Source organism: Narcine bancroftii, chromosome 7 (assembly GCF_036971445.1).
Source record: "Narcine bancroftii isolate sNarBan1 chromosome 7, sNarBan1.hap1, whole genome shotgun sequence".
NCBI lineage: Eukaryota > Metazoa > Chordata > Chondrichthyes > Torpediniformes > Narcinidae > Narcine > Narcine bancroftii.
The window spans coordinates 187,826,916-187,839,776 of NC_091475.1; the positions used below are offsets into that span (position 1 = coordinate 187,826,916).

At 41.8% G+C, this 12,861-nt stretch overlaps 1 protein-coding gene across 9 annotated transcripts in view; it reads left to right on the forward strand.

Annotated features, from left to right (window-relative positions):
- The first annotated feature begins 6,845 nt into the window (after nt 1-6,845).
- Nucleotides 6,846-12,861, forward strand: part of LOC138739509 (mitochondrial ornithine transporter 1-like) — a 97,519-nt gene continuing 91,503 nt past the window's right edge. The window contains exons 1-2 of one of the 9 annotated variants that reach the window (XM_069891741.1): nt 7,338-7,577; nt 8,910-9,045. The gene's annotated coding sequence lies outside the window, so the exon portion shown is untranslated. The other 8 variants (XM_069891742.1, XM_069891743.1, XM_069891744.1 and 5 more) reach the window with 8 other exon arrangements.

Sequence of the window (12,861 nt, forward strand, 5' to 3'; positions counted from 1 at the left end):
TCTTCTCCTTCCATCAACTTAGGTAATGTTTGTCCCCGGTAGGTTTTCGCTATTGTATTTAATGTAAGGCTCCCATACTTGTTCGAATATTTCAATATTATTTCTTAAACTATATGTTATTTTTTCCAATGGAATACATTTATTCATTTCTATATACCATTGTTGTATTTTCAAATTATCTTCCAATTTCCAGGTTGACATAATACATTTTTTGCTACGGCTAGGGCTATCTTAACAAATCTTTTTTGTGCATCTTCCAAGTCAATTCCAAATTCTTTATTTTTTATGTTACTTAGGAGAAAGATCTCTGGATTCTTTGGTATATTGTTTTCTGTTATTTTATTTAATATCTGATTGAGATCATCCCAAAATTTTTCTACTCTCTCACATGTCCAGATTGCATGAATTGTTGTTCCCCTTTCTTTTTTACATCGAAAACATCTATCAGATACTGTTGGGTCCCATTTATTTAACTTTTGCGGTGTAATGTATAGTCTGTGTAACCAATTATATTGTATCATACGCAGCCTCGTATTTATTGTATTTCTCATCGTTCCAGAACATAATTTCTCCCATGTTTCCTTTTTTATCTTTATATTTAAATCTTGTTCCCATTTTTGTTTAGTTTTACCATTTGTTTCCTCATTCTCCTTTTCTTGCAGTTTAATATACATATTTGTTATAAATCTTTTGATTAACATTGTATCTGTAATCACATATTCAAGGTTACTTCCCTCTGGTAAACTCAAATTGCTTCCTAATTTATCTTTCAAGTAGGATCTCAGTTGGTAATATGCCAGCGCTGTATCTCCAGTTATATTGTACTTATCTCTCATTTGTTCAAAGGATAAGAATCTACTTCCTGAAAAACAATTTTCTATTCTTTTAATCCCTTTTTTTTCCCATTTTCTAAAGGAAAGGTTGTCTATTGTAAATAACGAAGAAGATCAAAAGTTTATGCAAGATATCTTTTTGAAGGTAGCTAATACGCAAGGGAACATACTAATAGGAGGGGATTTCAATCTGAATTTGGATCCAAATATGGATAAAACGGGGAAAAAAATTAACAGGAAGAACAAAGTAACCAAATTTATAATTAAATCAATGCAAGAAATGAAACTTGTGGACATATGGAGGAAACAAAACCCAAAAGAAAAGGAATACTCATACTACTCGACTAGACATAAAACATACTCAAGAATAGACCTATTTTTGTTATCAGCTAGTATGCAGGATAGAGTAAGAAAAACAGAATATAAAGCGAGAATGCTATCGGACCATTCACCCTTAATACTGACAGTAAAGCTAGAGGACATCCCTCCAAGAATGTATAGATGGAGATTAAACCCCATGCTACTTAAAAGACAGGATTTTAGAGAATTTATTGAAAAACAATTAAAAATGTACTTTGAAGTAAATACGGAATCAGTGGAAGATAAGTTTATACTATGGGACGCAATGAAAGCATTCATTAGAGGACAAATAATAAGTTGTGCAACCAAGATGAAGAAGGACTATAATCAGGAAACAGAGCAGTTGGAAAGGGAAATAGTAAACATAGAAAAAAAATTAGCAATAAAGGAAGATACAAACAAAAGAAGAGAATTGGCGGATAAAAAAATAAAATATGAAACATTACAAACATATAAGGTGGAGAAGAATATAATGAAGACAAAACAGAAATATTATGAACTAGGTGAAAAAACACACAAAATCTTAGCATGGCAGCTTAAGACAGAGCAAACTAAGAAAATGGTATTGGCAACAAGGAAAAAAGACAAACAAATTACATATAATCCAAAAGAAATTAAGGAAAACTTCAGAGAATTCTATGAACAATTATACCGAACCGAAAACGAAGGGAAAGAAGGGAAAATAGATGAATTTTTGACTAAAATTGAACTACCAAAACTACAAATAGAGGAACAAAATAAATTAACAGAACCATTTGGAACAGTAGAAATACAAGAGATAATAAAAAAATTACCAAATAATAAGACACCAGGAGAGGATGGACTCCCAATAGAATTCTACAAAACATTTAAAGATCTATTAATACCGCCCCTCCTGGATGTAATCAACCAGATTGATGAGACACAAAACTTACCAGATTCATGTAAAACAGCAATAATTACAGTGATACTAAAACAAGGGAAAGATCCACTCTCACCAGCGTCATATTGATACATTTCACTTTGATGGAATTGATGGCTTTGGGGCCCAGTTTTGCAGATAATACAAAGTTAGTGGAGGGGTGCATAGTGTTGAGGAAGCAGGAGGTCAGCGAACGTACTTGGGCAGGTTAAAGTGTGCAAACAATACAGCATAGAGAAGTGAATGAAGTGAACTATTTTCTAAATGGGGAGAGAATTCAGATATTGGAGGTCCAAAGGGTCTCAGGTGTCATGGTGCAAGATTCCCTCAAGGCTAACCTGCAGGTTGAGTCGGTAGTAAAGAAAGCAAACACAATATCAGCATTAATTTGGAGAGGACTTAAATATAAAAGCAAAGATATAATTCTGAAGATTAATAAGGTGCTAGTCAGACCACATTTGGAGTGAACAATTTTGGACCCTACATCTCACGAACAATATGCTGGCACTGGTGAACGTCCAAAGCAGGTGTACAAGAATGATCCCAGGGATGACAATGTTAACGGATGAGGAGCATTTGATGGCTCTGGGCCTGAACGCGCTGGATTTTAGAAGCATGAGGGAGGATCTCATTGAAACCTACCAAATATTGAAAGAGTGGATGGGGAGATGTTTCCAGTAGTGAGAGTCCCTTTAAAAGAGATGAGATTTCTTCATCCAGAGGATGGAGAATCTGTGGAATTTGTTGTCATAGATGCTTGTGGAGACCATGTCATTGGGTATATTTAAAACAGAGCTTAATAGGTTCTTGTTGGTAAGGGTGTTAAAGGTATTAGGGAGAAGGCAAGTAAATTGAATTGAAAGAAAGAATACATCAGCCAGGATTTGAATCTGAATGGTGGAGCAGTGTCAGTGGGCCAAATGGGCTAATTCTGATCATTTCTATTTTGTCCATAACAGCATTATTAGAGATGATTGGTAGTTCATGGCCAGAACACGCCTAATGAAATCTTGTGCAAACACATCTATCTATTTGGAGTTTCAATGGGTTAATTTCAATCATCCAATTTCTGATTCTCAGCCTCTTCATCCAACAATATTACTGACCAACCTATTTCCCTTTCTAACCCCACTGTTCTCTCTCTACAGTTATTGTTCCCTTCTTCACATTTCTAATCTAAAGGCTTTTTCCTAAAATTATACACCTTTGAATCTTCAGTTTTCATCACCTATCACCCCTCCACTGTCTTTCTGCTCCAAGTCTAAATTTGTCTTTCCTGCCACTTTAGTTTTGAAACTCTTCTACTAGATTTCACTCTTTGCTACAACACGTCTTTGAAGGAAGCAGCAATTACTGTCACAATCCCTATCCTTCTAATGCCAGCTGCCACTTTTGACCCTGTCGATTACACTATCTTCATCAGTTCCTGTCCACCATTGTCACCCACTTTCCCGCACTGCACTCTCCTGGTGCCATTGTCAGGTAACCAGTCGGAACTAGAGAAGAATTTTTTTTCATCTCATGCTCCATTATCTAAGCTTTCCCTCAAAGGTTTCTTTGATGTGTTTTTAAAATTTAGACATACAGGTCCTTTCAGCCCACGTACACCCAATCGACCTGCAACCAGTGACACAATGGGTTAATTAAATATTGTGACACAAAGGGTTAATTAAACATATACTTATAAAAGGGATTAGAATTGAGTTAGCTGTTAGGTTGCATGAATTTCACAGGCCCAGCCTTGCAAAGTCCAAGGGCAGATGCAAACAGAAGGCTCTGGGCTTTAGCAACATGTTCAAGCACACCCCAGAAACTGAAACATTTGCAGAGAGTTGGGGCCATGTGTTTTTTGTAAAGCCTGGAAATTGCAACATTTGCAAACTGAAACCAAAAACAAAACAGTGCTTGGAACATCAGGAGGAGAGGGGCAGAGAACGAGAGAGAAGGAGTTAGCAGGAGCCAGTCTGAGAAAAGGCTGGACAGAAGAGGAACCTGCTGAAAAAGGCTCCTTTTTCAAGACTGGGCAGAGTCCTGATATAGTAGCCTGAGTCCACTCTGTGGAAATCAGGAGTGGTGGCCAGTCTTCCCAGTGTGGTGAAGAGAAGAACTCTGTGAGAAGAACCTGGAAAGAAGACAAAATTCTTCCAGAAGACACTCCTGTTTGGGGTGTCCACCAAGCAAAAACCATCTCTCTGTAACCTTCCACAACTTTCTTGCCTGGTAGTTCTAAGTAAAGCACTGAAGTTTGCTTGAATGTTTGAAGATTACTGGACACTCTAGCCTTGAAAATGTGGACAGTGGAAGATTGGCCAGTAAAAAAGGACTTTTGTGAAAACGCATTACACACACTTGCGCTTAGATTAGGTTGAGGGGGATTGTGTAACTAACTTAGTGTAGATAAGTTAAGTATTGATCCTGTTCTATACTCAGAGAATTAAACTAATTTTGTTTAAGGAACAATTGTTTTGGTGTATTTCTATTGCTGCTAGTATATGGGGTTCACTGAACTCGTAACAAACCCCAGTATATTTATTCTTGAATGGTGGAAGAAACTGGAGCCCCCAGAGGAAACCTACACAGGCTTGGGGAGAACGTACAAACTCCTTACGGACAGCACAACATTTAAACCCCGGTTCCCATTGCTGGCACTGTCACGTCACTTGGGGATTTATAAGATGACCTTAGCAAAAAATTAAATATCCACATATCCATTGACAGCACCAGCTCCAGCTTCAGTGCTTTACTTCTCAATCCTTCCACTTCCCCAAAATTTTCTGGGTGTTTGACCGACATTCAATGATAGATGAGCAGAATTTTTTTTGCACAGCTTCTTGGGAAAAGCCGTGCATTTGTTGTTGATACCATTGACTTAATTTATTTATTGTCTCTTTTAATTAAATTCAATTAGTTCAGTATCATAGTTTTTCTTTACAAGTACCTGTTCAGCTGTAGCAAGCAAGAGTTTTGGAGCATTTGTACATCGTACAATATGTACCTCAAGAAATTCATCATCAAGACTGTCCACTAAAACCATCCAAACCTTCCCCTCAAGTTTGACTAAGATGTACTGCTGCCAATAGGGTTGTTCCAACACCAAAGCAGCTGACTCCCTTTATATTTCCAGACTCCAGACATAGAACATTACAGCACAGAACAGGCCCTTCAGCTCACGATGTTCTGCTAATTTATATAAACCTACTACACAACAATCAAATCCTTGCGCACCATGCACCTATTTTTCTTACATTCATGTGTCTATCTTGGAAGTCTTTCAAATGTCCTGATTGTATCCACCCCCACCACCATTCCAGGCAATGCATTCCAGGAACCGACTACTCTCTGTGTAAAAGAAGCTTATCCCTGACATCTACCCTAAACTTTCCTCCACTCACCTTAAACATACGTCCTCTGGTACTTGCTATTGCCAGAATTCACACTCCTTGTGGAACATTGCAGGGTTCTTGTTGCAGATCAAGACATGTTGAAATTTGATTGTTATAAATCCTGGTAGAGTAGAAGTCCAAAAATCCGGTCAACTCAGGAATTTGGATAGTTTGGATTTTACGGATTCTCAGGCTGTACTTTTAAAATTCAAATTTAAGGAAGAGTAAAGAAGAGATGAGCAGGCACATGTTGATAGTTTATTCATTAGCTTCATTTATCAAAATGAGCAGTTTTAAAGAAAACACACACATGCATAAAACAGAGGTTTTGAAAAGTCTCTATTTTCAAGTGGTCCAGATTTCTGGCATCCAGATTTTTGGACTTCTACTGTAAAATGACCCCAGAGCATTAATGCAAAGTGATGCCCTGTTCACTAGCTGGTCATTACTGTAGAATGATGACTGTTGGCTGAGGAAGACCAGCAGCTGGTTGTCAATAGAAGTTGCAAGACAACACCAGGGTGAAATATTTCAGGGATACAAAATGTAGTTAAACTCACCCAAGACAGACATGCTTACTAATCTTTTCAAAACATAGTTATTAATAAATAGTTCTGCTTTTCTTTTCTACAGTCTGCCTTCTCCACAGTATAGTTGCCACACTGAAATAAACCCTTTAAATAGATCCATAAATCAGAATTCTTTGGCCACTGGAAATGGAATGTCACCTTCAGATTTATGGTCAGAGTACATACACGACATCACACACAACCCTGAGATTCTTTCCCGCGTAAATGACGGCAAAATAAATCACTCATTTGTTGAAATAATAATTCTCTAACTAGAAAATGTCTAATTTTTGGAAACTAATGGAATTTAGTCAATAGCCACTTTCAGGTGCATTCTCCGCCAAGAATGTGCCTAGTGAAGCGGATTCAGACCTGTGGAACGGTCGTTCAGGTGGTAGCACTGAAAGCGCAGCGCTGGCCATCTGAAAGGGACAGGTGCACGGGAGGCGCCTTGGAGCACACTCCAGCTCCTGTCCCTTCGGGATGTCAGGGCTCGGGCAGCCGCCGTGGGACGTCCTGCGCCGGGGGCAGGTCAGGCGCTCGCCAGCTGATTGTCATCCCCTTCAGGTGCCCAGCAGGACTTCAGTGCTCTGCCGATTATCCCTCCTGGAGGAGGGTTGGAAAGTGCGCCTTGGAGGCAGCTCCTGCTCTTTCAGGTGGCCTCCCGACAGCCACATAGGGGTAGAACATGCGGCTTTACATCGGGGTATTCTGGCCACCTAAAAATGCCTAAATGTTTTGAGTCTTGCCCATTTATCTGGACCAGGCTCTCGGGCTATTATTTCCACGATCCTTCACAACCCAGGATTGGGGATGGCTCGCAGCGAGTCCAGCTCAAAGCCAATGGATTTCGGAGTGTGTTGGGGAAACGATGCGCCGCTCTCGCTGATTCATTCTGCTTCAAGTATGTGGATGGGGGGGTGGAGGAGGAGGGGGTGGAGGAGGGGGAGGGGGGGGTGGAGGAGGAGGGGGTGGAGGAGGGGGAGGGGGGGGTGGAGGAGGAGGGGGTGGAGGAGGGGGAGGGTGGAGGAGGGGGGTGGAGGAGGGGGGTGGAGGTGGGGGGGTGGAGGTGGGGGGGTGGAGGAGGGGGGGGTGGAGAATGGGGGTGTGGATAGGGGGGAGGGAGGGGGAGGGGGGAGAGGGGGTGGATGGGGGGGCGATCTTTGGTTTCCAACGAGACGGTCACCTTCCTCAGGAGAGCCTGGATCCTTCCTGCCCTCTGCCACGCATCGCCATGCTTTGACGCCGCGCTGCAAACGCGGAGGAGGAGCCGGAAATCACGGCGCGCAGAGAAACTCGCGTCCGCCGAGCGCCTGTCGCCGTCGCCCCCACCACCCCCGGGCCGGAGCGCAGGTTGCGGGCTCCCACGAGGCGGAGGGGCGGCTGGAGCCGAGCGCGTGGGAGGAGCGCGCGCAGCCGCGCCAGCCGGACGCTGGGGGCGCCCTGCAGCCGCGCGGTCACGCGCGCCGCGGCGTCCGCTCTCGCCAGTGCCGGTCGGGGCGCCCACCTGGACGGTCGCAAGGACGCGCCGGTGACTATTTTCTCATGTCAAAAGAAATGTGGGGATCCGGGGTCGTGAGTGACGCAGTAGGAGGGGTTAAAGTGGGTGAGAGGTGCTGCCCAACTTAGGATTATTGCCTCGCGTAGGTGAGCACCTGGGGAGGTGAAGTCGGACCATTTCAGGACATGCTGCTCTCAAGGCACATGCACGTTGTGGCTGAATGGACAAGAAGGGTGGGGGATTGGGGTGGGGTGGGGGTTGGGGTTGGGGGGGGGTTGGAATTGTATCGTTTACCCAGTTGCAAGTTGGTGTGGCAAACATGCTAAAGGTGGTGGGGGGGGGGGAGGGAGGTGGTGTGGGGGGGGGTGGGAGGGAGGTGGTGTGGGGGGGGGGGGGTGGGAGGGAGGTGGGGGGAGGTGGTGGGAGGGAGGTGGTGGGGGGAGGTGGTGGGAGGGAGGTGGTGGGGGGGGGGTGGGGGGGGAGGGGGGGGAGGGGGGGGGGAGGGGGGGGGGTGGGGGGGCACTGGCATCGTTCAGGGCGATCGTGAATGTCGGCTCCAGAGGAACTGTCTTTCTCCCACCCCCCCCCCCCTCTCCTGTTATTTCGTGTGAGTTGAGGTGCGAATGTTGCACAGGTCCTTGTTGGTCCAGTGGAGTCCAGCAAAAGGCCCGGGAAATGACCACGTCAACTGTTCGAGCTAGTTTGGTGACTTTTCCTAACTTCTCTTTTTCTTGTTGGTTTTGCTTGAATCAGATTGGGGGAGAGTCTCCCTGCTTTAATGACTTCAAAGTGACGTGATGTTAATGGAGAGAGAGAGAGAGTTAACAATGATTTTTCTAAGGATGCAGACTTTTGAGGTGATAAACTAGAATTGAAACTGTTTTCGTTCCAAGTAAGGATATTTCCTGATGAGGGTCACCTCATGTCGTGATCGTGAAACTGCTCTCGCAATGTCAGGGAATATAATGTCGCCTTCATTCAAGGTACATGCTCTGACCTTCACTGAAAGTAATTTTCGACAGTTGTGGGGGAACTTCAGACACATTTTTATAATGGAAAACATTCAGTGGGAGCTTAGCTGTGTGCAAATTGATCGGTCTGTCTCCCTTCCAACTGTACTTCAAAGGCAGTTGATTTTTCTCTGGTGATTTTTGAGTTCAGACACTGAGGAGCAAAGAAAATTGTGTTTGCATAATGGAGTGAAATCTGCAGATGCTGTGATTCTAGTAAATGCACAAAAATGCTGGAGAAACACAATGCCTATGGATGCTGGCATCCATAGGCAGTAAAGATATATAACCGACGATTTGGGACAAAGGGCTCAGGCCTGAAACATTGGTTTTATATCTCTGCTTTCTATAGGAGCTGCAGGACCTGCTGAGTTTCTCCACCACTTTTGTCTGGATGTAATGCTTTTCTGAAATGGAGAACTTAGTTTGAGCAACATCTCATAGCCTGCATACACTTGAGATGGTCAGATCACGAAAGCTCAGGACAGGTCAGTACTTTGGAGGGGAGGCTGCTCAGGAACACCAGGGGCTGCTTGGTTTCTGTGAGGAGTGCTGGACTCTGTTAAAGAATTTCATATATGTTGCACTCTAAATGTAACATTATGTGGCAATAATGGAACCTTTACCTTTAGTTTACTTGTAATACTGAAGCTAATGCAAATGTTCTTATTTTCCATGTTCATGGAGTACAGAGAAATAAATTAAATTGCTCACTCTAAATCAACTTTCTCAGTGGAAACAATTGTCTTGGGAAAAGCTCTGACTGGTTGGAATTCTTAAATTCATTCATTGTCAATTGTGACATGAAAAATTATTGGAACAACGATGAATGGCTTTTTTGTTTTGGTGTGTTTTAAATCAAATTATAATTGAATATGAAATTTAGAGTTTTAAGACTTGTACTGCATACTCATCATTTTTAATGTTATTAGTAAACACACCATTACTATCTAAATCTTTAAACATGCTTCAATGAATCTAAATAATAAACATCTGATGGGACTGAGAAGATAAGGTGCTCTTGATGTCTTGTCCGTACTTTGACCACATGATCTGCCTTCAGAGCTTGCTTCCAGTTGTCCTATTTTCAACTAGAACAGGGTCTGGAACTGTTAACCATTCATTACCTGTTAATTTCTGATATTCCCAGGAAAAGATGTTAAAGTTCTTTTATCTTCTCAATTGTTCGTCACCCTTCTCAAAACCATCAAAAATATAGTATCATCTGTCTCTAAATTGGTGCATTATCTGTTCATCGTTCAGGAGTTGGTGAGCAGAAAATGTTCTAATTTTTTAAAAATTCACTGACATTTGGCTGCAGTTGAATTGGCCTGTTCAAAATTTTAGTGCTATTCTTGAGCATAACATGAACTCCAAGTCATACATTAATTGAGATTGAATGTTAGTAACTCCATCACTCTATTCTTTTTTGATCTGGTGAAAATTCATCCATTTATGTTGTTGCATCCCAGACTTGACGACTCCAACGTTTCTACCTGAACACCATGTCCTACCCTTGATAAGAAGTAAAAAAACACAAAAGTCTACAGACACCGCAGTTGAAGTAAAAACCCAATGACAAAGCTGGAGAAACTCAGCTGGTCAAGCAGTGTCCTTTATGTAGCAAAGGTAATGATACATAACCAATATTAGGAGCTCGAGCCCTTCATCAAGGTATGGAAAAATGTTGGTAGGGGCAGGGGAAGAGCGCGGTCCCAAAGGCAGCAGGGGGAGGAGAGATGGCTTTGTGAATAAAGAGGGAAGGGGGTGGAGAGCTGGAGGAAAGGGGAGGGAGAATAGAGAGCAGGCTAACAGAAACTGAAGAAGTCGATGTTAATGCCATCCAGTTGGAGAGTGCCCAGACGAAAAATCAAGTATTGTTGAAACCTTGTATCCTTATCTTTACTCCATAAAATACACTGTTTGACCAGCTGAGTTTCTCCAGCATTGTTTTTTACTCCTACCCTTGCTAAATGTGATGTCACCTGAACCTTTACTTCCCAGTCCTAACTCTCATCTTTTATCTTGTACATACTGGACTGTATTGGTGCTCATTTTTCACATTTCTAACCTTGATTTGAATCCCTTTATCCTCTGCATTTATAGTATCTTGCTGCTGCCGAGTATCAAACTGTCCCAATCTTTTGCCACCAATGCCTGATTTTGATACCTCTACCTCTTGATCTTCAGCCTCTTAGACTCTAAAGCTTTCAAATTCATCCCTAAATTTTTGACTTGTTAAGAACTCGCTTGAGATCTTCCTATTTGACTGCACAAATACCACAAGCCTGTTGGATTGTGAAGATGTTGGAAAAAAAAACTGGTGTGTTAGCAGGAAAGATTGCCAAGAGACAACCCATTATCGAGACCTTGATGCGAATGGTTACAGACAATAAAACTGAGATTCTTTTTATTCCTTTGAGAGCAGGTTGTATTGTAGCAATGGGATTCACTGACAGTTGCTTCAAAAAACATTATATTTTTATATTGGGGCAAGACTGCTAAAGACTTGGAGAAAAGGGACAAGAAAGCCTATACTTTTTGTGGGGTGAGGGAGTCAGAGGCACAAATCTATTTGAGCTCAGATTAAGTAATCAGTGAAAATGACAGCATATTATGCATTCAAGAATTTCAATTCCTGATATATTAAAATTGAAAACCAAGTAACATAATAAACTAGTAATGAACTGTGGTTCTGATTAATGAACATAGACGAGTGACCCATATTTAAACGGGAATTGGATGAAGAGACACCTGAGAAGGTGCAGAAATGATCTCTTTACTAAAGGAAAAGAAATAGGTAGTGGATGGTTTTCAAATACTGAAGGGTACTCAAAGATTTCCACTGATAGAGTCTAAAAATACTTTGTAGATGCACCAACAAATAAAACTGATGCATTAAATTATGGGCACAGTTGAATATGACATCCGGACAGATGTCCAGCTTAAGATGTGGGTATAAGAGGTATCTTGAGCAAGGTTTCAGTTTGTGACTCAAGTTTAGTCAGTGGAATTTCTACAGCTTGCTAGCAACTACATCAACAGTTCGACCCACAGTAGATCTGTTTGAAGAGGACTAGAATTGGAGGAGTGCCCAGATCTGAAGGTTATGTTTGTCAGAGAGGTTCAGAAGGAAGGAAGAGCAAGGACATGGAAGGAAAACATGGATAAAAATCTTAAAATAGAGATTTTGTTGGATGGGGGCCAGAGTGGATCAGATGAATGGGATTTGGTTAAGATAGAGTAGCAGAATCTTGGATGACCTCCAGTTTATGTAGGATGGAATCTTCAATTCTGTCCAAGAGTGTAGTGTACTGGTGTAGGAGTAATCAAATCTGGAATTAAACGCCTATATGGAAATTACAGAGAACAAGGTGTTGCTCAAATGTGAAGGCAGGGTGTGGGTGGGGGAGGAAAATAATTAGAAATGTGATAATGTATGAGGCTTGGTCTTGAATGAGTAGTTGGAATAAGGTGAGGTGCTCAGAGAGGAAAGAACGGGTGGCACGAGTCACTCTCCTCATTTCAATCATTTAGGTGGGACATGGTGTCACTGCCCCAATTATATCCACAATAAGCTTTTGCTTGGTAAAATTCCTGTTCACATGTGAACACCCACACTGTGTGTTAGAGTTGGGTGATAGCGGAATTTGTGGTGAGCAAAGGTTAAGGTGGGGCGTTTGGCCGAGCAGCAACAAATGCCAAGAGCGACACAGGTTTATCCGAGATGAAATAAAGTCCAAAACAATGGGATGTGAATAGAAAGAATGAGGAGTGTTGAAGGCCTGGACCAGGGATTTGAGGCTAGAGTGGCCAAGAGAGAAGTAATCATAGGAGACATGTGACCTGGAAAAGTATCTGGAATTTGGTAAGAGAAAGGGGGATGGATCTGGAAATGGAGCAACAGCTTAAATAAATGCAAATAGAAATGTAACTCAAGTTGCATCAGTCTTCTACCCAAGATTATAAGAGTCAACATTAACATTTCTCCAATCAAAGTATTAAAATGTCAAACATAACACTGCAAAGAGTAGAGGAGACCAGCAGCATAACCAACCTTGTCCAGGTACTGTGCTTAGTACAAAGTTATGCTGCCATATCTTCTGAAGAAATGATTATTTTGTTCACTTTATAATAATCTTGATTTGCCAGTTTAATAAGTATGGCTTAACTGCAAATTATTTAAAATAATGCTTGTATCTTGTGAAGGATAATTTGTCATTTGGTTAAGGATTAACTGATGAATTTACATATTTGTTTGCCAAGCTTTATTCCTGCTAAACAGACAGTTTTGCACTGTCCTT